The sequence below is a fragment of the Solanum pennellii genome, chromosome 3 (assembly GCF_001406875.1).
Source record: "Solanum pennellii chromosome 3, SPENNV200".
Classification (NCBI taxonomy): Eukaryota; Viridiplantae; Streptophyta; class Magnoliopsida; order Solanales; family Solanaceae; genus Solanum; species Solanum pennellii.
Window position 1 is genome coordinate 61000122 of NC_028639.1, and position 27601 is coordinate 61027722.

A 27601-nucleotide genomic window follows, 5' to 3' on the forward strand; every position below is an offset into this window, starting at 1 on the left:
AGAAAAGAGTGGAACCAGTTATTTTTCCTTCTAAAGTCTCAATAGAAAAGGATATAGTTTGTTCCTTATCCTCTTTTCCATTTTTTTTATTTTTTTATTTTGTTTATTCACTAACAAATAAAAGTTGATCTTTTCAAGTCTTTATCCAACTCAAAATCTTTTTTCTTTTCAACTTACAAAAATTAATTCTTTATAAATATCATTCATCCTCTCCCGTTACATTCTTAAAAACAGAGAAACAACAAACAAAACTTCTTCAAAATTCCAGAACCACAAGGCAGAAAAAAATATTGAGGTAGTAAATATTCTCTTTCCTATTCATCATTGAATATTCCTACTCAGCATGGAAGGTCGAGTAACAAAAAAAACAGATCGATAAATTATCATATCTCAAATTTTTCGATTCATTCAACCCGAGAATTTCATTTATTATTAAAACAGTGAACAATCAGACCATGCTCTGATCCCATTTGTTAGATTTACAGAAAGAAATAAACAAATTGTGTACCTTATAGTTTTGCAGGCGGAAGTCGATTGCTCCAAAGTCTTGCTTTGAATCACTAGGAATCAGATATTGATTCACAAATTAAATGTATCTGACTGAAAAAAGTTCTCCTTCTTTCATATTTGTGTTTTTGTTGTTTTTTGTATTTGCTTTGTTTATGTTGTTTCTTCTCCGCTTATCTGAAAAAGAAAATTTCCTTTTAATAAGAGGGGTTGGGAGGTTATCAGTTTAATAATTGTTCCCCCTCCCCTTTTTTTTTTCAAATTGGAGTTAAGAACTCTTATCAACAATATCTTGGGTCGGGACGGTCCACCTGGGTGACCCATGACCCTAAACTTATAGATATGATTTGTTAAGATTTAAATGGTTCGATTTTGAAATGTTTCTACTGAATCACAAGAAGAATATAAATGGGAGTAGATCTCAATGAATTCCGTAGCTAACGAAAGGTACATTAGACCTGGTGCACCTTGTAATTACTGATTAATAATAAAGCTCTTGCTAGTGGGAAAGGTAGAACTAGTATACTGTTACCGATAAGCCTCGAGTAGGGATCTACCGATATGAATATTTAACTCCTTTATGAGGACTTCACTTCTATAGGCTGATTCGTAAAGAGAAGCCATACTGATTACACGATCCATCCTTGAAAACCTCACAGCTATAAGATTTGATATATAAATATTTTTCTGAGTTTAATATTAAATATTTACATTGATTTATATTATATGAGGCAATAAAGATGGATATTAATATGATTTCTGAAAGAGCGTTACTTTACCATTTGATTATCATACTATCATGTTTTCTGACTTGTCCCTCATTAAAATGGTTGTGTTTAAGTGTTATTACTCATCGGGATAGTGTCTCACTCCTCACTATTTGTTTTTACAAAGAACTCAGGTGGTATTGAGGAGGATTTCATTAACCAGAGAGTGTGATTTGGTAGCATCTGGTGAGCCACGATTGCTTCGCCTGACAAGAGAACATTTGATTTGCTATGCCTATTTAGTTCTTTAAATCTCTTAGATTCTCTCCATTGTCAGTTCTTATTTTGAGTCAGGATATTCCTTCAAATTGTAGTCAAGTGACTAGTTTTAACCTCTTTTTCATATTTGGAGATGAATTGATTTTATTGTGTGACAATTAGATCATTGATGGATTATATGTTGTGGTTTTGTATTTGTTATTAGTTGTGTTGTGGATTTGAAATTTTAGGATATGCATAAAACAAAGGAAACTCTGCCGATTTTTGTAGAATTCTTGTAAGGCTGGCTTTGGAATTCTTCCCCTTAGCGCCGGTCATGATCCTTAATTGGGTCGTGACAGGATCATTTGAAGATGTTCTGAATAATCAACCTGAGATGACCATATTTATGATTGCAGGTTTTTTTGTGGAGTACTTTAATTGTCATTACAAACTGTTATTATTATCAACTAACAAGGAATGAACTCGCTTTCACAGTTAATAGGTACTGTACATGTCTGCTATTTTGAACCTTTATCCTGATTCGTAGGTACATCATGTTTATTGTTAACATGCGGGAAAGGTAAGGGAAAATGAGAAGGGGATTACAAGGTAAGAGTTCAAATAGTCAACCTGTTACTAAAATTCTCAATTGGTCAATGTAAGTTCTTTTAAAGAAGCACTATTATTTTAGATGTTCAGCCAATAATGTGGAAATAAATTATTGTTCAAGTGGCTTTCTATGTCACTAAAATGTTACAGAAAGATAAAACTTCATTGTCATACTTAATGACTGACGTCACTGATTTTATTTTCTAGAGAGTCCAAACTGTTAGAAAAGTAGATGGTTATGAGAGAAGAGATTTATTAAATGAGTTTAGATGATTAGTAAATGAGATGGAAAGGTGAGAGATCTATTATTGAGTTTCTGCCATATCAAAGTCAGCTGCTCTGCGCAAATTGATCATTACAAGCATGAGCAATTTTGTAAAATTGACCTCAATTGTATAAAACACAAATATTGTTATTAACTAAGAAAAACATGTTGATTGTTGCATCACACAAAAACTAACTCATTAACTCTTACATGGAAATCTGGTGAAGAGCTCATGCTTCGATTTGCTTCATTATCTTATGTTCAAATATCAGTTGGTGTATGAAGAACTCCTCCTTTGTTTTACTGAGTCTATTCTAAGATGTGATTCATGAGTTAGCTTTAGATGAGTCAATTTATGCGTACTGGATGTGAACTTCAGTTGTGGTATTAAGTATTCTTAACTTTATTTGTCAAATATTGTTAAGATGCAAATTATTTATTAACAAATATTAGCTTGGAATTGATCATTTGAGAGTTTTACTTCATAATGATACATCTTAATTTATTTTTCTCATTTTTTTTCTTTACTCTGTTTCTTCAGCTAGCTGTTGATGTTATTACCCTTGCAAGTTTAAGTACTGTCAGTTAGTGGCATAGAAGCTTGTAAGCGTTTGAAACAGAAAATAGTCCTCTTTCAAAGTTAGTTTATCTCAACTCATAAATTTGATTAAATACTCATGAATGTCACCCTTGATTTTCTGTCTTATTTGTGACAATTCATCAATCATCCTGCAATTTCAACATCACATGTTCATAGACTTCATACATGAGAAATGTTATAGTGAATTATCCCCTGCAACAACTTCACCATCATATATTCATAGATTTTATACATGACAGATGCTATAGTGAATTTGTTCTATTTAATAATTTTATGTTGGCTATCTATTAGAGCTTCGTGGGTATTCTATTTAATTTTTATTTTTGTACTTTTACTTTTTTTCTCCTTTTTCAAAAAGTAAATTAAGCCAATGGTTTCCGAAATTTAAATTTTATACAACTTATTGTTTATGGAGTATTGGCTAAATTGTTGACTGATTAAGACTTGATAGACATGTAATCAGAGGGCCTATATTTCTAAGAGTAATAACTTCTAACTAAAATTTCTTGCTTTTTTTTCTTGGCCTCCTATTATATGTTAGACAGGGTACAATATGAGGATGATTTCGGATGTTCTATATAAACTTCTTTTAAAGATAGATTATCAAAGACGATTGATATGAACATCATGAGTTGTCCATAATAAAATTAGTTGTTGTTGATGTTGGGAAAATGTGGATACAAATAAAAATATATATGGTAAAAGTAATGGAAATAAAATGAGAAAATAATGACACCGATAATTTTACGTGGAAACCCTTCTAAATAAGGAGAAAAACCACGGGCCAAGAGGAGCAACTGATAACACTATAGTAAGGAATATTACAATGTGTAGTCACGAATACAATACGCAAAGTGACTACTACACACCTAAAAGGAACAACACTCTTTTGGTTTTCACCTTACTAAAATATCGCCCACACTCTATTTTTCTTCACAGACTATTTTTCTTGTATAGTCTATGGAATACCTCACTTTCCTCACAAAATGAATTTTCTCTCTAACTTGGTGTGTTCTACTAATTAGCAAGAGTGCTCTATTTATAGAATGATAAAACCATGCCGATTTCATTAATGACATAGGTAAAGATAGCAAAGTCAAAAAATGGTTGCAAATCTTATCAATTTGCCAACCACCAAATCTTTTATTTTAAACTCCAAGTACTATTCCTTTTTAATAATTGCTTGTAGCAATTGAATAGCAAAAGTTGACCAAAAACTGGGATGGATTCAACAAATCTGCCCCTCGAGTCCAATTTGTTGGAAGAAGGTATCTTCATCTTCTTTAGAGACAGCTCATACCCACAAGTTCTTTGCATAACTCAAACTTGTCTTTCGGTATCATCTTCGTCAGGATATCTACAGGATTTTCACTTGTGGATATTTTTGACGTGAAATGATTCACTCTCCACTTTCTCACGAATCCAATGATATCTGACGTCGATGTGTTTTGTTCTTGCATGGTACATGGAGTTCTTAAGTCTATTGCACTCTGGCTGTCACAATAGACAATATACTCCATCTGATTCAAACCAAGCTCTTGAAGAAATTGCTTTAGCCATATCATCTCCTTGCCGGGTTCAGTAGCCGCAATATACTCAGCTTCAGTTGTAGATAGTGCAACACACTTCTGCAACTGTGACTGCCATGATTTAGCTCCCCCCTGAAAATAAACAAATATCCAGTAGTGGATTTTCTGTTATCAAAGTCACGTGCCATATCAGAATATGTATAGCCTTTCAAGATTGGATTTGATGCTCCAAAATACAAGCATTCATCTGAGCTTCCTCTAAGATACTTGAGTATCCACTTCACAACTTCCCAATGCTCTTTTCCCGGAATGTCGACAAATCTGCTTACAAAACCTACTGCATGAGCAATATCAGGTCTAGTGCATACCATAGCATACATTAGACTTCCGAGATAGATGAATATGGAACTTTGGCCATGTTCTCTTTTTCCTCCCTAGCTTTAGGACACATCTTCTTGCTCAACTTCATATGACCAGCAAGAGGTGTACTAACAGGCTTAGCATTCTTCATATTGAAGCACTCTAGTACACGTTCAATGTACTTCTTCTGAGAAAAATAAATCTTCCTTTTATCTCTGAGACGAGTAATTCTCATGCCTAAAATTTGCTTGGCATGGCCCAAGTCTTTCATAGAAAAAGACTTACACAATTCTTTCTTCAGCTCGTCCATCTTGGAAGTATTCTTGCCCACAATCAACATATCGTCCAAATACAGCAAAAGGATGATAAAATCATTGTCAGACAATTTTTGTACAAATACACAATGATCTGAAGAAGTCTTCTTATAACCTTGCTCCTCCATAACAGATTCAAACTTCTTGTACCACTGTCTAGGAGCTTGCTTTAGGCCATATAGACTCTTTCTGAATTTGCACACAAAATTTTCTTTACTATTTACTTTGAAGCCCTCAAGTTGTTCCATATAAATATATTCTTCTAGGTCACCGTGAAGGAAATCCGTCTTCACATGCATTTGCTCAGTCTCTAAATTAAGACTAGTAGCCAAACCTAGAATTGTGCGAATCAAGGACGTTTTCACAACAGGAGAAAATATTTCATCAAAGTAAATGCCCTTTATTTGACCAAATCCCTTAACAACCAATCTAGCTTTGTACCTAGGTTTCAAGTTGTGTTCTTCAACTTTAACTTTGAACACCCACTTGTTCTTCAAAGCTCTCATGCCCTTGGGCAATTTTACCAATTCATAAGTGTGGTTCTCATGCAGAGACTTCATCGCATCTTGCATGGCTTCAATCCATTGATTCTTGTGCTCATCTTCCATGGCCTCTTCATAACATTCAGTTTCTCCCCCGTCAGTGAGTAACATATACTCATTTGGTGAATAACAGGAGGAAGGAAACCGCTATGTTGTGGACCTTCGAAGCGGAATATTTGATTCATCCACAACTTCATGAACAATAGGATCATCAACAACAATATCATTGTTATTATAAACATCAACATGTTGATTTGATACATGATTCTGGACGTTACCATGATTATGAAGCCCAATAACATCGTGCACCTTGTGTGAGGAACGTCATCATGATGAACTATACCATCAAAACATGAAGATTATACCTTCTCAGCTTTGTCAATATCTTGAATTGTTAGATTCTCCTTTAAAAAAATATCACGGCTTATCACAAGTTTCTTTGCAATTGGATCATATAGCTTGTAACCAAATTCATCTAGGCCATATCCAATGAAGATGCATTGTCTTGTCTTGGCATCTAACTTTGACCTCTCATCTTTTGGCACATGTACAAAAGCTTTGCAACCAAATACTCTCAAATGATCATACGAAACATCCTTTTTCCTTACCAAACACTATTTGGTACATCACTTTGCAAAGCAATAACAAGAGATAGATTAATAACATGTGCAACGGTCAATAAAGCCTCACCCCAAAATGAGTTCGGCAACTTTTCTTCAGAAAGAAAACATCTAACTCTTTCCATCAAGGTCCTGTTCATCCCTCTCAGCCAAAACATTAAACTGAGGAGTCTTGGGAGGAGTGTTCTGGTGTCTAATACCTTGATGCTTGCAGTTTTTATCAAATGGTCCACAATATTCACCACCATTATCAGTACGAACACATTTCAGTTTCTTTCCAGTTTCTCTTTCAACTGAATCCTGGAACTGCTTGAAGACATCAAACAATTGGTCTTTAGTCTTCAAGACATAGACCCTATGTTTTCTCGAGAAATCAAAAATGACAGTGGTAAAGTAGAGTGCACCACCCAATGTCTTTATATTCATTGGACCACATAAATCAAAGTTCACCAACTCAAGCCACTCTGTCTTTCTCGAAGGAGGGTAGTACTTAAAGGAAACTCTATTTTGTTTACCAGCCAAGCAGTGCTCATACTTTTCTAATTTAGTATTTTTGAAATTTGACAAAAAATTCTTCTTGGATAGAACATTAAGTCCTTTCTCGCTGATGTGGCGAAGCCTCTTGTGCCATAACGTTGAGGAGTTATCACTCTCAACCGCATTCACTATATCAACACAAGAAGATGTCATAGTCCAGTATAGACCACGACGTTTGTTACCACGAGCCACAACTATGGAACCCTTAATGAGCTTCCATTTTCCATCACCGTTGGTACTAACATATCCTTCATCATCTAAAACACCAACAAAAATTAGGTGCAGATGAACATCAGGAGCATGTTTCACATTGTTCAAAACTAGTTTAGTTCTAACACTGGTTTCCAAACAAATTGACCAATACCAACCACCCTAGAAACAATCTCATTGCCCATACTGAAGATTTCAAAATCACCAGGAGTATAGGAAGAGAAAAAATACTTCCTTGATCTCACATGAGATGCGGCACCAGTGTCCACAACCCAGCTTGACTCATCACAAGCAATATTTATCATATCCGCATCAAGGACAGTAACAAGATCTTCGGTGGTAACAGTGGCTAGGCAATTTTCATTGCCATCTTCTTTAGTTTACTCTTTGTTTTTGTTTTCCCTCTTCAACTTCCTGTAGAACTTCTTAGTGTGCCCTTTCATGCCACAATGATAGCACTCAATATCCTTAAGTCTGCCTCTGGATTTGCTCCTATTTTATTCTCTATACTGAGAACCACTAGTTTTGTTTCTCCCCTCGGGGCCAGGTATTAGGACATCCGACGAAGAAGAACCTTGAGTTTTTCTTCTCATCTCTTCGTTCAAGACACTATTCTTGGCGGAATCCATAGAGATCACACCATTTGGAGCAGAATTTGACAATGAAGTTTTAATTGTTTCCCAAGAGTCTCGTAGGGAACCAAGTAGAAGCAAGCCTTCAATTTCTTCATCAAATTTGATGCCCATAAAAGATAATTGATTCATGATCCCCTGAAAATTATTCAGATGGTCTATAATCGAAGAACGGTCATGATACTTTAAACTCAACATCTGCTTTATTAAGAACATTTTGTTATTGCCAGTCTTTCGAGCATATAAACTTTTAAGATGCTCCCATACGATTCGAGCACGTGTCTCCCCAAAAATATGGTTCAACACATTATCGTTGACCCATTGCCTAATGAATCCACAAACATGTCTGTGCAACAGATTCCACTCTTCATCTGTTTTATTATCAGCCTTTCCAGTGGTAAATAGTGGTTTGTAAAAGTTCTTGACATAAGGAAGATCTTCCATTTTCTCCTTCCAAATGACATAATTAATACCATTTAAAGTAGACATTCTACTTGTGTTGGCTTCCATTGTTTTTCCAAAAAAATGTTGTTATCACAAATCAAAGTAAATCTTTTCTGATGTGGAAGTTCAGATTGTTTTGCAACCACAGAGCATACTCAGATAAAACCTTGGCTCTGATACCAGTTTGTTGGAAAAATGCGGACAAACACAAAAATATATATGGTAAAAGTAATGGAAATAAAATGAGAAAATAATGACACCAACAATTTTACGTGGAAACCCTTCTAAATAAGGGGAAAAACCAGAGGCCAAGAGGAGCAATTGATATCACTATAGTAAGGAATTTTACATTGTGTAGTCAGGAATACAATAGTCCAAGTGACTACTATGCACTCAAAAGGAACAACACTCTTTTAGTTTTCACCTTACAAAAATATCGGTCACACTCTATTTTTCTTCACATACTATTTATCTAGTATAGTCTATGGAATACCTCACTTTGCTCACAAAATGGATTTTCTCTCTAACTTGAAGTGTTCTACAAATGAGAAAGAATGCTCTATTTATAGAAAGATAAAACCATGCCTATGTCACTTATGACATAGGTAAATGTAGCAAAGTTAAAAAATGGTTGCAAATCTTACCAATTTGCCAACCACCAAATCTTTTATTTCAACTCCAATTATTATTCCTTTTTAACAATTGCTTTTAGCATTTGAATAGCAAAAGTTGACCAAAAAAAGGGATGGATTCAACAATCAATACCTTCTTCACGGTTTCCTCTTTCATAACCAGAGTTCGAATAAGGAATCAAATGATGTGTATTTAGTTTTCTCTCGAATTTACATAGATATATGAGGCTTATATATAACTTTCTGTAATTTTTAAATCAAGAACAATAGAAGGACATCAAAACATATTACAATATTGAGAAATCATGTTTTAACTTGTTATGCTTATTCTCTGTATTACTTTTCTATGTTAATATATTACTTCCTCCATAAAAACTATGAGTTATACTTTTTTTTCTATAAAAAAATGTCATCATTTGTAGCCACATAATTATAAATTGGGATGGAGTATTCATTTCTAACTCGATATTTCACAAATATGAATCATTGTCTAGAAGATTCCTCTTTGCTACATGAAAAAGATATCATATGCTATTTTACATGTCTCACTAACCAATTCCATCTTAATCTTATGAAGATAATCCATTTCTTCTTAAGTTTTAATTACTACTTAGAGTGTGTTAGTGTTTTTATTGTGCAAGTTAATTTGTAGTTTCAATGTTATAGGTGGTTGTGAGAACATCTTTAACCTTCTGCTATAATATCAATGTTATAGGTTGTTGTGCAAGTTGATTTGTATTTCTTATTCAAATATATTTTCTTATTTCATAAAACAAATTCTTTCTAAAAATTTAATATATATAATTCATATTATTTCTTTTTCTAATAATCGTTTAATATAAAAATATTTTGTGTCCATCTAGTGTTGATACTTAGGTTCAATCTATAGGAATAATGCGTTCGTTAAGAATAAGTACCAACACTACTTGGTCCTATTGATGAAAAAATGTTTTTCTTGCAAAATCTATTTGTGACCATCTAGTGTTGATATTAAGTTTTAATTTAGAAATGATATGTTTGTTAAACATAAGTACCAACACCAGTTGATCTTATTGTTGACAAAATTGATTTTCTTACGAGATTAATTTGTGTTTAGCTACAATTGACACTTAGTAATAAATTTAGGAATAATATCTTTGTTAGAAATAAGTTCAAATAAAGTTTAATTGACCCGTAGCTAGTTTGATTAGTAGTGACAATACAGGGGTATATACAATTAAAATACAGAGGGAGTAGTATTTTGGCAAATTGTATGTTCATCCCACATAATTCCCAAGGTTGACAACGCCACTTTTGCTGCTTCTTCATCTCTCCCGTTTGCTGCAAAGCTCAAACAAAAAATCCTAACTCCCTACTGTCACGCCCCGAGCTACCCCCAGACGCGGACACGAAACTTAGAACCACAAGTGACCCAAGCTAACCCTGCTGGCATGATCATGAGCATACTAAAGATAATAAACTGATGCGAAAGCTAAATCATAATTAAATATGAGAAGAAGGGGAATACTCATATTCTATAATTGAGATATTTGAAAACAATGAGTTTAATACAAAGGGAATATTAACTCAATACTAAGCTGAATCTAACTATGTCTGAAATAAGCCTCTAAATTGGACTAGAAATACGGGGACAAGCCCCAACCTAAATCTAACAAAAGCTGAAACTAAATAACAAAAGACTGAAATGACACTCATGACTGTTTTCCTTGGAGAATGAGGACTCACCACTGAATCTGCTGAACTGGAGATCGGAAATCGATCTATGCATGATCTGGATACTAAGAACCTGAACCTACATCACGAGAAGATGTAGTGCACGTATGCGTCAGTACTTGAAAGGTACTGAGCATGTAGGATAGAGTAAAACTAAAACAAAACATAACTGAACAAGCATACTAACAAGTATAATAATCTGACATGATAAACTGAATTCTGAGCTAACTGGATGCAATGACAAATTTATAACATGCTTAAACTGAATACTGAATATAGTGATAAATCGTCAATTCAAAGAGTCTGACTGAACTGTGGGAGATACTAATAACCGATAATAAAACCACATGAGTTAAATGTGGAGTCCGATGTATACGCCCCATCGAGAGGACCCAATATACCCTACCAAAGGTATAAAGGCATTCTGGCGTGATCACTAAACTCATTTCCCACATAGGGGACTTACAACCTACTTGGCTAGTAGTTCTAGAACTATTGGGTACGACAAACCCTAGTCCAACTCGGTATTATGATACTCCCATGGTTTTATATATTTAACTGATTATGTCTGAATTTTCTGTAAATATTGGATAGCTATAAGCATAACATGCAAACTGAGAATGCAACAATTAATCTCGTAATTATGCATTTATAATTGAGGCATATATATATGAAGTGTCTGAAATATCAGACCTAGCATGTGTAATTCAAGAACTAAAGAAATACAAAGCTAGGGTTCTGAAATTCATACAATAAACTGAATAATAACATGATAATCTTATTTGGAACATAAAACTAATAAGTTCATGAAGTTCTGTTGAAGTTCTAGAAATCCTAAGTCTAATCATGATATACGAATCAAGAAGCTGACAGAAAACTAGGGACCCAATGGGTGAAAGGAACCCACTAGTGAAGTCCTACATACCTGGTGATGAAATTCACATAAAACACTTAGATTTCTGGGCTGGAACTGCTAAAAACATGCTTCGTTCTTGAACTAGAGTTCTTGAGCTTTTTCTACTTTCTTGCTTCTAATTTTCTAAGTTTTGATTTAATGATCTGACTTAGATATGTTTTAATTATGTTTCTAGGCTTAAACTGACTAAAATTTGATGATTTAGGGTCAAAACAACATATCTTAAGGTTTAAATGAAGTGAGAAAAGACCAAAAGACCCCTGAATATGTTGCTGTCAGGCCAAATGATGGCTAACCGACGCCCCGTCGACTGGGCCTGTTCAACAATCCTTTAATAAAAAGAGCATAACGTTTTACTTAGAGATCTGATTTTAACAAGGTTGGAGGCTATGTAAAGATAATTTAATTATCTATCTGTGGGTAGGTCATGGGACACCTAATTCATTTTGTGCTAAGAGTTATGACCATTTTAAGTTGACCCAACTGCATTTCCCCTTAACTGTCTGCAAATTTTCCACGCACGGACCGTGCTGGTCATCCGTAGCTCTTGTCAGAGAGTATATATATGAAGTGTCTGAAATATCTGACCTAGCATGTGTAATTCAAGAACTAAATAAATACAAAGCTAGGGTTCTTAAATTCATATAATAAATTGAATAATAATATGATAATCTGATTTGGAACATAAAACTAATAAGTTCATGAAGTTCTGTTGTATTTCTAGAAACCTGAGGTCTAATCATGATATAGAAATCAAGAATCTGACTGAAAACTAGGGACCCAATGGGTCAAAGGAACCCACTAGTGAAATCCCACAAACCTGGTGATGAAATTCACGGAGAAACACTTAGATTTCTGGGCTGGAACTGCTGGAAACTTGCTTCGTTCTTGAACTAGGGTTCTTGAGCTTTTTCTCCTTTCTTGCTTCTAATTTTCTAAGTTTTGATTTAATAATTTGGCTTAGATATATTTTAATTATGTTTCTAGGTTTAAACTGACTAAAATTTGATGATTTTGGTCAAAATGATGTATCTTAAGGTTTAAATGAAATGGGAAAAGACCAAAATATCCCAGAATAAGTTGTCGGACGAAACGACGGTCAGGACTAAAGGTCCGTCGTCTGACCGACGCCCCGTCGTTGGGTCCATCGACTGGAACTGTTCGATAGGCCTTTACTAAAATGGGCATCACTTTTTACTCAGAGATCAGATTTTAGCAAGGTCAGCGGCTATGAAAAGATAATTCAATTAGCTATATATGGGTAGGTTATGGGACACCTAATTAATTTTGCACTAAGAGTTATGACCATTTGAAGTTGACCCAACTGCATCTCCCCTTAACTGTGTGCAAATTTTCCACTTACGGTCAGACCTACGGACCGTAGGTCCACCTACGGACCGTGCTGGTCATCGGTAGCTCTTGTTAGTGAGTGAGTGAAGGGAGTATTGATTGATGGTCACGTACTATGGATCGTCGTCTGACCTACGGACTGTAAGTCCGTTCGTCGTCCAAGACTTAACCAATTTTTCTGGGCTGAAATTTTTGGGAGTTTCTGATCCCATGGATGGTTGTGCAGGACGGACTGTGGGTCAGGCTACGGTCCGTCGATGCCACCGTTGGCTACACCTGCAGATTTTTTTTCTTCTGTAAAGCTAGTTTTTAGTCTATTTTGTATACGGGGTGTTACATTATCTCCCTGTTGGGAACGTTTGTCCTCGAATGCAGACTGAACTAGCTAAAATAAAGGGAGAGAGCAGCAAACCCTACTACTAAACACTGAGAACTGAGTTCCTGACTGAATAGAGTTCCAATAAAATGCAAATACGCTGAAAATGCAAGTACAAATTGAGGGAAAATGATTCTAAGACTGAATTCACGCATGAATGACTGGAAAACTAAAGAGGAACTATTAGCTCAAGTTGGGACGAAATCGGAAGGAAAGAGGTGAGGATACTTGGCTTTCATGGCTGCTTTTGCTTCCCAAGTAGCTCCTTCTACGGACTGACTCCTTCACAAAACCTTAACTGAAGGGACTTCATTGTTTCTCAACCTTTTGACCTGACGGTCAAGAATCATAACTGGTACATCCTCATAAGAAAGACTATCTTTCACCGCCACACTCTCTACTAGCACTATAGAGGCTGGGTGACCCACACACTTCTTCAGGAGTGAGATGTGGAAGACCGGATACACTGTTGCTAATTCTGATGGCAACTCTAACTCATATGCCACATTGCCAACCCTTTTAAAGATCTTGTACAGGCCTACATATCTAAGACTGAGCTTCCCTTTCTTTCCAAATCTCATTACCCTTTTCATAGGTGAGACCTTCAAAAAAACCCAATCATCAACTTGGAACTTTAGTTCCCTTCTCCTTACATCTGCATAAGATTTCTGACGACTTTGGGTTGTCTTATGTCTATCTCTAATGAGTTGCACTTTATCCATAGCATAAAGGACTGAATCTGGCCCTATAAAAGCTGCTTTACCTAATTCAAACCAACCAACAGGAGATCTACATCTACGCCCATATAAAGCCTCATAAGGGGCCATCTGAATGCTGGAATGGTAGCTATTATTATAGACAAACACAATAAGACGAAGGTGATCATCCAAACTACCTTTGAAATCGTTTACACAAGCTCTCAACATATCCTCTAAGGTCTGAATGGTACGCGCTTCCTGCCCATCCGTCTATGGATGAAATGTTGTACTAAGGTTAACTTGAGTACCAAGACCTTTATGAAATGACTTCCATAAAGGAGAGGTAAACTGAGGACTTCTATCTGAGATGATAGATAAAGGAACCCCATGTAACCTCACAATCCCATTAATGTAAAGCGTTGCATAGTCTTCTGTCGAATTTGTAGTCTTGACTGCCAAGAAGCGAGAAGACTTAGTCATCCTATCAACTATCACCCAAATGGAGTCATGCTGTCTACGAGTACGCGGTAATCCTGTGATGAAGTCCATATTGATCACATACCACTTCCAAGTAGGAATATCGATCTCTTGGGTCAAACCCCCTGGTTTCTGGCAGTTAGGGCACTTACTCACAAAGTCTGCTATATCCCTCTTCATGCCATTCCAGCAATAGACTTCCCGCAGATCACGGTACATTTTAGTGGCACCTGGATGAATAGAATACCGAGACTTATGGGCTTCTGCAAGAATATGTTGTATCAACTCGCCCACATTAGGAACAGACAATCTACCCTGGTAGCGAACTACACCATCTCCCCCTTGGGAGAAAACCTCCACTCTCTGATTATGGACTGCACCCTTAAGTTCAAGCAAGATTGGATCACTGTCTTGCTTTTCCTTATCCTCCAGTACCAAAGACAATTCTGCCTCATTCTGAACTGTTACACCATTGTCTCATAAGGCAAAATCCCAAGCGAGAAAGACTGTGAACATCCTTCACTAGCTCCTTCCTTTCTTCCTCAACATGGGCTACACTACCCATAGATAATCTACTAAGAGCATCTGCTACTACATTAGCCTTACCCAGATGATAATGCACACTCATATCATAATCTTTAAGGAACTTTAGCCATCCCGTCTTGCGAAGATTCAACTCTTAGTGGGTGAACACATACTGAAGGCTCTTATGGTCAGTGAACACATCTACATGAACACCATACAAGTAGTGTCTCCATATCTTGAGTGCAAACACCACTGCTGCAAGCTCGAGGTCATAAGTCGGAAATTCTTCTATGCACCTTAAACTGTCTAGAAGCATAAGCTATAACCTTATCTCGTTGCATCAACACACAACTAATGCGAACTCTGGATGCATTTCAATAGATCAGATAACCATCTGAAACCTCTAGAAGAGTCAAGAAATGAGTTGTAGTTAATCTAGTTTTCAATTTTGCAAAGCTTTTCTCACAATATCTGACCATTGGAACTTGACCATCTTCTGAGTCAACCTAGTCAATAGTGAGGCTATGGATAAAAATCTTTCCACAGACCTTCTGTAATAACCCGCTAGACCTAAGAAACTTCTGATATCTGTAGCAGAGGTAGGTCTGGGCCATGGTTTCACTGCTTCTATCTTCTACGAATCCACTTGGATCCCTTCGCTAGATACAATGTGACCAAGGAAAGCAACGGATTTCAACCAGAACTAACATTTGCTAAACTTAGCGAATAACTGGAGATCCTTGAGAGTCTGCAGAACAACTCTCAAATGATTTGCATGTTCTTTCTCACTCCTAGAGTAAATGAGGATATCATCAATAAAGACGATAACCAATAAGTCCAAGTACTGTTTGAACACTCTGTTCATCAAATCCATGAAAGCTGCCGGAGAATTATTTAGTCCAAACGACATAACTAAAAATTCATAATGAACATATCGATTTTTGAAGGATGTTTTTGGAATGTCACTATCTCTGACTCTGAGCTGATGATAACCCGATCGGAGGTCTATCTTTGAAAAGTGACTAGTACCCTGAAGTTGGTCAAACAAGTCATCAATCCTGGGGACGAGATACTTATTCTTGACTGTGACCTTGTTCAACTGTCTATAGTCAATGCACATTCTGAGAGAACCATCTTTCTTCTTTATGAACAACACTGGTGCACCCCATGGTGAAATACTAGGTCTAGTGAAGCCCTTATCCAATTGCTCTTTTAATTCCTTAAGATCTGTTAGATCCATTCTGTAAGGAGGAATAGAAATAGGCTGGGTATCTGGAAGGAGATCAATTCCAAAGTCGATTTCACTTTCGATAGGAACTTCGGGAAGATTTTTTGGAAATACTTTTGGAAATTCACAAACTACTGGAACTGACTCAAGAGTTAGGGTTTCAAGTCTAGAATCCTTAACCCGAACTAGATGATAAAGATAACCCTTAGATATCATCTTTCCTGCCTTAAGGTAAGAAATAAATCGACCTGTAGGCGCTAAGCTACTACCCTTCCATTCTAAGATTGGTTCGTCTAGAAACTGAAAATGAACAATCCTAGTTCTACAATAGACTGAGGCATGACATGATTTTAACCAATCCATGCCTAGAATGAAATCGAAGTCTACTATTTCTAACTCTACTAGATCTGTTGAGGTGAATTTCTCAGAGACTGTGACAGGGCAATTTCTGTATACCGTCTAGCTATAATTGGGTCACCGACTGGAGTAGAGACTGAGAAAGGTTTTGAGAGAGTTTCTGGACTGACACTGAATTGGACTGCTATTTAAGGAGTTACAAAAGAAAGAGTATCCCCTGGATCTAACAATGCATAAACATCAAGGTCAAAGACACATAACGAACCAATGACTACATCAGGATAACCTTCCTAATCCTCGCAAGCCTGAAGAGCATACAACTTGTTGTGGCACTGACCGCCACCTATACCAGATGAGTTACCCTGCTGAATCGGGCCACTTACTGGTGCTGATGAAGTTGTAGAACATAACTGAACAAGCATACTAACAAGTATAATAATCTGACATGATAAACTGATTTTTGAGCTACCTGGATGCAATGACAAATTTATAACATGCTGAAACTGAATACTAAATATACTTATAAATGGTCAATGCGAGGAGTCTGACTAAACTGTGGGAGATACTAATAACTAATAATAAGACCACATGAGCTAAATGTGGAGTCCGATGTATATGCCCCATCGAGAGGACCCAATATACCCTGCCAAAGGTATAAAGGCATTCTGGCGTGATCCCTAAACTGATTGCCCACAGAGGGGACTTACAACCTACTTGGCTAGTAGTTTTGGGACTACTGGGTACGCTAAACCCTAGTCCAACTCGGTATTATGCTACTCCTATAGATTTATATAGTTAACTAATTATGTCTGAATTTTCTGTAAATACATGATAGCTCAAAACTTAACATGCAAACTGAGAATGCCACAATTAATCTCGTAATTATGCATTTATAACTAAGGCATATACATATGAAGTGTCTGAAATATCATACCTAGCATGTGTAATTCAAGAACTAAAGAAATGCAAAGCTAGGGTTCTGAAATTCATACAATAAACTGAATAATAACATGATAATCTTATTTGGAACATAAAACTAATAAGTTCATGAAGTTCTAGAAACCCTAAGTCTAATCATGATATAGGAATCAAGAATCTGACGGAAAACTAGGGACCCCATGGGTGAAAGGAACCCACTAGTGAAGTCCTACATACCTGGTGATAAAATTCACAGAGAAACACTTAGATTTCTGCCAACTTTCTTCGTTCTTAAACTAGGGTTCTTGAGCTTTTCTCCTTTCTTGCACCTATAGATTTTTGTTTCTTTAAAGCTGGTTTTTGGTATGTTTTGGCTACGGGGTGTTACACCTACTCCAGATTTGGATAGTGGGTAAGGCTGTTTTCTTGTGTTAAATAGTAGTTTTAGCCTTTCCCTGTGAAGTTTGTACTTATTTCAAATGTTTTTTTTGTGATACAGAGAGGAAAAAGTCTCGTAAAGAAAGTAGAAAAGAAGCTCGGACGAATTAAAAGCATAAGAGGTTTGATTCATGGATTTAACATCATGTAATTATTTATTTTTCTCATTATTTCTGATTTTTAATTTCATATGCATTTACATGAAAAAAATCAATTTTGGGCATGTTATTATACTTTTTATCTGTTGGTGAATAGAAAGAGCTTTGGTTTCGAGTTGTAGGAGTAACAATGTAGAAAGATCTTGTTAAGTATCCCAACCGTTGTATTAGTGTAGCTCACCTGTTACAGCTTTGGTGGGTAGAATTACGGAACACCAATGTTGTGGATGTATAACCGGCAACACGGTTGATTAGTCAAGATGCGGCTAACCTGGCCTGTGATGATAGAGACATAAAAAGCTTTTATTTTTGGGGAGGGGTTCTAATAATGATAATATTCATGAATAACCAACCAACAACATTTGATAAGGCTAATTACTGACGCAGATTTTATTTAAGCAGATGCTTTTATTTTTGGCATAAGGTCTAATTATTACCACTCATGATAAAGCACATAAATTCAACTTGACACTTGCTTCTGTTTTTTGTCTTAGCAATACAAAAATACGGAGAATGTTGCCAAATTCAAAACTAACACACACAGTGCATTCACAGAAAGATAGCCAGGTCCAAAGGCCTGAACATTTTCACTCCTTCAATTGGGATGGTCTATTAAAAGGGACAAAGAAGTTAGGTAATTAGGTGAGATTCCTTAAAATTTTAAATATTGAGTAGAAGTGACTAATAAATAAAGAATATTAATTGAATTAAAAAATATTTTCTCAATAGCCCCAAACTTTTAAGTTTTACACTTTGCCCCTATATTCTTTACCTTTAAATATCTTGAAAGATTTGGTTTGGTTCTTGTCGAATAAAACTAAATGGAAGATGAATTAACATGAATATTTGGTAGGAAGATAATTAGTACAAAATACAATTGAAGATATTATCTTGTTAGGTGAAATTTAGGCAAACCACAAAAATGGTTTCATATTCTTAACTTTAACATTTTTGACATATAGTGATGTCATGGATGACATCAATAGGATGAATTCATTCCTATAAATAGGTAGCTCTTAATTCATTTTAAATCATTCTCTGACTTGCCTTCTCACCTTCTAAGGCATTTGTGTTCTCTCTCTTGTAGTATTTCACTTGTATTTTTTATAGACTGAAATAAATATTGGAGTAGTTGTTCTTTGGTGGACGTAGGATCATTCTTATTCGAACCATGTTAAATATTGTTGTTTTTCCTTGTTCTTTAATTTCACGTTTCCACAAACAATTGGTATCAGAGCCAAGGTTCTGTCTGAGTATGCTTTGTGGTTGCAGCACATTCTGAACTTCCACATCAGAAAAGAATTACTTTGGTTTTATTTAGTTCCAAATACATTGTAGTAGAAAAAAAACAAATAAAGATGACTTCCATGAAGTTTGAAATTGATAGATTTATTGGATGTAACAACTTCAATATCTGGAAGATACAGATGATGGCGTTATTGCGGAGGGAAGGTTCAAACCATGCTATTGACGGAAGGTACCCCGATTAGATATTGAATTCTGACAAGGAGAAGATTGAAGGAGATGGATTGAGTGCAATCCAACTGTCCCTTGCACCTAACGTACTTTTTGAAGTTAGTACAAGTACCGAAGAGACGACCAAAGAGTTATGGGAAAAGCTGGAAGGGCTTTACCAGGGCCAGTCAGTGACAACAAGGATGTTGTTACAACGGCGTCTTCATACATTTAAGATGGATTCAGGTACTTTGTTGCAAGACCATCTAGATGCATTCAATAAACTTGTAATGGACTTACAAACTGCTTGAACGAAAAAGGATGAGGAGACACTTGCGTGTTCTTTGCTATTTTCATTTACTTCATAATATCGTGATATTGAGAATTCAATGATGTATAGCAAACAGCCTATTAAAGTTGAGCAAGTGCAGAAAGCACTAAACTCTTGTGATGTCCGGATGCATTTTGAAGGAGACAAAAGTGATGAAGCTAGTGGATTCTTTGTAAGAGAACATACTAGCCAATAGGTAAGGAGCAAATCGAAGTACAAATCAAAGTCTCGTGTGAACATAAAGAATGCAGAGGCTGTCATAAAAAGGGGCACTTTGAACGAGATTGCCCTACGTCGAAGTCCAAAGAGAAGGCGAGTGCATCCATTGTTGAGCAAGTACATGATAATGATGATGATTATGTACTAACAACATCATGCAATAGTGGAGTCTATGACAACAAATGGGTCTTAGACTCTGGTTTTACTCTGCATATGACATTCTGAAGAGATTGGTTCAGTAGCTACGAAACAAGTGAAGGAACCGTACTAATCGGCAATAATGCAACTTGTAAAATAGTTCGCATTGGTTCAGTTCTTGTTCGCTGCCATGATGGAATAGTGAGGACTATTACAGAAGTCCGTCATGTTCCTGATCTGAAGAAGAATTTGATCTCCCTGGGTACTTTACATAACAAGTCTATAAGTACATAAGTGAAAGAGGAACATTGAAAGTGACTAAGGGTCTTTAGTCATGTTGAAGGCCAAGCTGGAGGATGGCCTCTACACACTTGTGGGAAGCACCATTATTGGCTCTGTAAATACATCTACAGTGCAATTATCTAATGATGACAAGAAAAACTTATGGAACATGAGACTAGGCTATATGAGCGCGTGAGGATTGGAGATGTTGAGCAACCGCAACCTTTTGAATGGTGAGAAGACAACACACTTGAATTTTGTGAGTACTGCGTCTTACGGAAGTAAAAAAAGGTCAGCTTCAGCACTGGCAAACACAAGACGGGAGGGGTGCTAGACTACATACAGTCAGATTTATGGGTCCTTCTAAGCTTCAATCGAAGGGAGGAAAGAGGTATCTTCTCACATTCATTGATGATTTATTCATGAAAGGTTTGGGTGCATTTCCTTAAGACAAAAGGTGATGCTTTTGAAGCATTTAAAGAGTGGAATATTTTGGTTGAAAATCAAATGGAGAGGAAAATCAAGTATTTTCGCACAGACAATGGCTTGAGTTTTGCAGTGAAGAGTTCAATGATTTCTGCAAGGTTCATAGGATTGCAAGACATAATACGGTTAGGCACACAGCACAGTAAAATGGCGTTACCGAGAGAATGAACAGAAATCTTCTTGAGAAGGCTCGTTGTATGCTCTTAGATGTCCAAAGTACTTTGGGTTGAAGCAGTTCATATTGCTTCTCATATTGTCAATCCATCTCTAGCATCAACGATTAACTTTAAGACTTCGAATGAGGTATGGTCAGGTGAACCCTCTAACTATTCACTTGCAAATATTTGGGTGTCCAGGTTATGATCATGTTAATAAAGGAAAGCTAGAACCAAGGTCTAAAAAGGTCATATTCGTAGCATATAAAGATGGAGTTAAAGGGTACGAACTATGGTGTTTGTCATTACTAAAATTTGTTTTTTGTAGAGATGTTACCTTTGATGAATCCTCTATACTTAATCCTCGTAAAGTTTCTCTGCAGTTATCTAGAAATGAGAACAACGAGCAGATGGAGCTGTCGGCGAATCTTACCAAGGAACGAGATCAAGAGACTCAAATTGATGAGACAAAGATGCAGATCTTAAATAAGTTGCTGCCAATGAACCATACACAATTGCGAAGGGAAGGGACAAAAGGCAGATACGGAAATCAAAACTTCTTATAGAGCAAGAAAATATGATTGCACATGCGTTCGTAGCTGCAGAAGAAGAGATTAAGGATCAGGCTGAAGGTTTCCAAGCTGAAGGAAAAGAAGACCATGTATGCCAACTGAAGAAGTCTTTGTATGGTTTGAAGCAATCCCCTAGACAGTGGTAGAAGAGGATTGATGTATTCATGACTACACATGGATTTTTGAGGAGTGAATTTGATAGTTGTGTGTATCACAAGAATATGTCTGATAACTCAATGATTTATCTATTGTTGTATGTGTAACATTCCAAAAAATTACATGTCTAGTGAAGAGGAATGCGTATTGGTGGTACATACGCATCCCAATGCCCAATATTGAGAAATATTGGGCATAGTATAGAAAAATGGCTCAGGGGTATTAGCCAATTTCTATATAATACCCAAATAAGCAAAATATTGGGCATATTAAAAAATATTGGCTTTAAGGGTGTTAGCCAATTTTCTAACATTAATGAGCTTGTTTAAGAAATGTACCTACAATGAAGACCCTAAGCTAAAAACATATATTTTCTAGTATTTGCACACAATGTACTAGGCATCCAAGTGTCAAGACTAGTATCATAGCACATGATCATTTAAAATGATCATGTAGATTAAACAGTGCACAAGGACATAGTGAGGATCCTTGAGACAATAAGTAAACATTCCCAGAGGAACCATAAATAATAGTTAGTTAGGAAAGTACAACCAACCCATGTGCAAGCACATGTGCAAGACATGTAAAGAAGCACAAAAAGATGGGACCACCCTAACCGAATTCGGTTAGGGTAGTTAAAGGGACAAAAACGTGCATAAGGTACCACTCCATGTGGAGCCTAACTTCCTAACCAATTTTAGACTCTAACCTACTGCCCCAAAATATCTAACTAACCTAGGACTAACTGAAATGGACCCACTAGTGCACCCAACAACCTAGGACCAAAATTGGGTTGACACTAACCTAGTACTAGTTAAAGAGACAACATAGTACCTAACTTAGGATGGTCCAACGAGTTATTTAAGATCCTAACTAGTTAAGGGTACCTTAGTAATTACCCTAGTATACTTAATTAATTAATTTAGCAACTTAATTAACTAATTTAAATGGGCAAAACCGAAATCACAAAGCAATTTCCTGATTTCGGTTAAAACAAGAAAAAGACAACCTAGTACCTAACTTAGGATGGTTCAAAGGATTGGTTATGGTCCTAACGACTTAAAGATACTTTATTAATTACCTTAGGTCACCTAATTAGTTATTTTAAATTATCAAAACGAAATTCTTACACTAACCTAGTACAACTCAAGAAACATCCTAGTACTTAAGCTAGGATGGTCCAAAAGGGTTAATTTTGGTTCTAATGTCTTAGGGGTACTTTAGTGCTTACCCTATGTACTTAAATTAAGGATTTAATTAATTAATATAAAGTCAAAATTTTGACCAAAACCATAGTCAACACCAATTTCCAGATTTGACTAAGTGTTATGTTCTCCTATGTTTAATCAACTTAAGAGGGACTTTTTGGTAATTGGTTAATTAGTTTATTAAATTAACTTATTAAACCTAAGTTTTATAATTCAATATCAGTTAACCTAAAAATCATGTTCAAATTCATAGAAAGAAAAAAGGGACGCAAAACAGTAAGCAAGCGAGGGAAAGAAAAACAGAAAATTCCATTGATTCTCTTAGGCGATTTCAAGGTTTCTCCAAGTTTTCGTTCAAGATGGTCTTCGTAGATTAAGTTCTACTTAAGGTATGGGTTTCTCTCCTGGACTTTTTCTCCAATAGAGCTTTATTTTGAATGATTCAAAGATCTTGAAAACTAGGGTTGTTTCCCGTCGTTCTTGTCGAACTCCTTTCCCTAGTATCCTTGTTATGATTTCAATGTTGAATAGGTTAGAAATTATGTTGTTGGTATGTGGTGCTGGCTGATCTTAATGTGCATGGTTTTTGATTAATAATGATTGAATGAACCTATTAATCGGACCCGTTTGATGCTAAGTGTTATTATGTGAATTAAAAGAATGATACTATGTTAAAGATATGTCTGAAAATGTTATGTATGAAGATGTTACGGTCTGTTGTGCATACTTGATGTTAATATGAAGTTATGAAGATGTTAAATTCATCAAATGTTAATATGATGCTGTCCATTACGACTTAAAAACGTTACTCTAAAGTCACGAACTAAAATTGGCTTAGCAAGGTCACTATGAAATCATATCTTGAATGAATTGGCTAATGTATAATGTATAATAACTTAAGCATGTTGCACATAAAAATTGGCTTATGCCAACAAATATGGTTATGAAATCTATGCCCAATTGTTTATGCCGATACTAATCGTATGCCAATAAAATGGCTAACAATACATTGTCTAAAAGTGATGTATGTAAATGGCTATAATATTGTGTTAAATAATTAAAAAATTGGCTAATGTATAATGTATAAAAACTTAATCATTTTGCACATGAAAATTGGGTTATGTCAACAAATATGGTTATGAAATCTATGCCCAATTGTTTATGCCAATACTAATCGTATGCCAATAAAATGGCTAACAATACATTTTCTAAAAGTGATGTATGTAAATGGATATAATATTATGTTTAATAATTAAAAGATTGGCTAATGGTTCATACATATTAAATTTAAATATGAACATACGTAAAATTGGCACATGCCAACAAAAATGGTTATGTAGTTTAATATTCAAAGGTTGATGCCAATACTAATCATATGCCAATCTTGTGTGGTTAGAATATCAAATGATAATACAAACACTTCTAAACTAATTCGATGAACCCATAATCAAGGGCATGCCACTCATTGGGACAACTCCCAACATGCTCTAAAAGAATAACCTATGAGCATATGAAACTCATTGAATGAAGTGCTCATCGTCCCTAAACGGTGATATGAAGCTACTACACTAAAGTAAGTAAGTAATGTGAGTTATAACATAATTAAAGGGGTCTAAATTAAGTAAGTGACCAGAATGGGGTGTTAAAAGAAGTGAGACAAGTCTTATTTACACTTAAGCTACTATGTTAAAAGAATACTCACGAATGAAGGTGTTAGAATGTGTGAGACTAGTCACATTATAACCTAAGCATGATATGTAAGGACAATTCACATTTCATCAATGTAAAGTAAGGATAATATGTAAGGACAATTCAGATTTCATCAATGTAAAGTAAGGATGATATGTAAGGACCATTCACATTTCATCAATGTAAAGTAAGGATGTTATGTAAGGACAATTCACATTTCAACAATGTTAAGTAAGGATGACAATTCATCAATAGAGTAAGTAAATCTCAATTTAGAAGCAAACCTCCATAATGCTTGAGTCAACACTAGAAGATAAAGAAGAAATGAACATTCACGTAATGAGGTGAGTAATTATGTTAATCTATGATGCTAATAAAAATGGTGACAACATGATAAGAGGCTAATGTGAAAGATGAGAGAAATCTCAAATAAGCCTAAGTAAATGTTACCAAAACGTACTCACCTATAAGAGTGTAAGATAATGAAGAGACCGGTCTCTATGTACACTCTAATGAAAGTATTGAGACTGATGTATACTTAATACTAATAATGAGATGAGAAATCATCTATTAAGCTATGATGTCCTCATACTAGAAGCAAGCTTCCATGATGTATGAGTTGAATGAAATGGAACTTTATACTGAGCACCGATAGGCTAGCTATGAGCGGTGATGCCTTCTTTCGGGAACGGCAGAGGTTCACGTAACTCTCATTAGGTAAGACTGTCCGGCATGCCGGGTATGGGTCTCCTTATATCTCCTAGTCTTCGAATTTATACTGCCAATATAGGGATCTGGCGGGGTTCAATTCCAATGTACGCTAGCATGTTTTGGGTCACTTTGGCCGGTGATTCCACCTCTTTTGGGTGTGGGGTAGACACTGGATTTCATAATGCTCACATGATCTATGTCGGTTAAGTTTGGAGTTCCTCAATGTATGAAAGATAATGAAATGAATGATAGCGAAGGTGTTTGTGCAAGACAATCAGGAGGTGAAATTAGATTCATGTAATGACATTAGGTCATTCTTTGTCATTGCACTTCACGATCCCGATGAGAATCTTAAAATTCATACTAGGTATAGCTGGTGTTTACATCAGTTTAGGAATGAATGAAATGATAAATGTGAAGTACGAATGAACGAATCAAGCAGACTCTGTGTTTGCTAAAGAAGGCCCTTGGGTAGAGGTCCTATTTGTTGGGCCCTAACTTGAGATGTCTTAATGTTACATCAACGATTCCAAAGTCTCGTGTATATGAAATATATAATATATAAGACATGAAAGTAATGAAATCAATGGCATGATCAATAGAGAATTGCTTATAAAGGTAATGAATATATAGTGTAAAGAATGACTCACTATAAGGTAGGGAAATCATTCCTTAGTACTTGGATTACTTACTTTATTCATTGTGGATATGGGACTACAATGAATCATTGCACTTGTAAGTAAAACATAGGGTCAAAAGAATTATTGAAGTACACAACAATAAGAAGAAAAAAAAGAATGAAAAATAAACTAAGGCTTGCGCCAATATTGGAGTATGAATAGATGCCTTAAGGTATATAAACAGGGTTAATAACCAATTAATGGGCATAGCAAAATAAAGATTGGCTTATAAATACAATCATACCTAATTTAAGAATGAAATATTTATCTTGTATGTAAGGTAGCCAATAATGGAGCATGAATTATAAATCAACTAAAGAATGCGCATATCAAATAAATATTGGCATATATATATAATCATACCCAAAGGATATAAGAATGAAGAATCTAAAGTAGAGTAGCCAAATCATCTCCTTCGTCTTGTGAATTGCTTACTCGATTCATTGTAGGTATGGGACTACAATGAACCATTGCACTTGTAAGTGAAACATAAGATTAAAGGAGATCATTGAACTACATAACAAGAAGGAGAAACAGACTGAAAAATAATCTAAGTGTCAAAAATAGGGCTCTCGGGTTTGGACTATCAAATTTCCAAATCTTCGCTCGAGTTGTTCTAAAATTATGTGGATGATACTAATGTTTTGTAATCATACACAAAATGAGTTGTGTTCTTTGAATGGATTAAAATACATCATATTCATACCACAATTCACATCTAACAATTTAGGAAAGTCTAGTCATTAGGCTTTCCATAAATAGCATGTTTTTTAGGAAGATCTTTCTTTGATCATGTATAGCCTTTTGTGTATGTGTGCATACACCCATACTTAGTACAAGTGGTGTACTAACCCCTACTATTTACGATTTTATAGATGCAGGTTAAGGGACAGATTGACGACTCTTGCAACGGTTTGGACATCAGCGTTTCTCCAGACCATTTGGTAGGTCCTCTTAATTTTGAGGTTGCTACAGTTTCAGTCTAGCCTTAGTTTTAGACCAAGCTAGTGGATGTTGTCCCTAGCGTTTCTTTCGTACTTTCATTTCGAAGCTTTGTAATAAGGCCGTGTTTGGCAAACTATTTATGATACATTCATCTTCAGTTTCGAATTGATTTTTTTTATGTTAGATGGTTGTTCTCTTATGTTGAGCTTAGTATATGATGTATATAGTTAATAATTATATAAAGTCTATGTATACTTCATACATATAAAAAGTTTTAAATTTTCCGCAAATTTAACTAGATGAATGTGATGAATGCAAGATGAGGCTTGTCTACGACCTCTGAGAGGTCAACGACGCCGGTTGCGGTCCAGATTCAAGAATCTGGGTCGTGATTGATGATATGCTTATTGCTGCTAACAACATCACAAAGATAAATATTTTGAAGAAACTGTTGAGCAAGGAATTTGACATGAAGGATCTAGGAGTTGCAAAGAAACTCCTTGGAATGGAAATTTCAAGAGAAAATGGTGTTGTACATCTTTCTCAGAAGAGGTACATCAAAAAATTTCTTGAAAGATTCAATATGCATATGAGCAAGCCTGTAAGCACACCCATAGCTTCTCATTTCAAGCTTTCAGAGTTACAAATGC

At 35.6% G+C, this 27601-nt stretch overlaps 1 long non-coding RNA gene across 4 annotated transcripts; it reads left to right on the forward strand.

Moving 5' to 3' along the window:
• The first annotated feature begins 139 nt into the window (after positions 1–139).
• Positions 140–27076, forward strand: LOC107013941. 4 transcript variants are annotated; one of them, XR_003577215.1, is made up of 5 exons: positions 140–295; positions 1402–2084; positions 2891–2988; positions 17828–17888; positions 26882–27076. It is a non-coding gene; the product is annotated as an uncharacterized LOC107013941 (long non-coding RNA). The 4 variants fall into 4 exon arrangements; XR_003577214.1 differs by lacking the exon at positions 2891–2988 and having other exon boundaries at positions 141–295; XR_003577216.1 differs by lacking the exon at positions 26882–27076 and having other exon boundaries at positions 141–295; positions 17828–17913.
• The last annotated feature ends 525 nt before the right edge of the window (positions 27077–27601 follow it).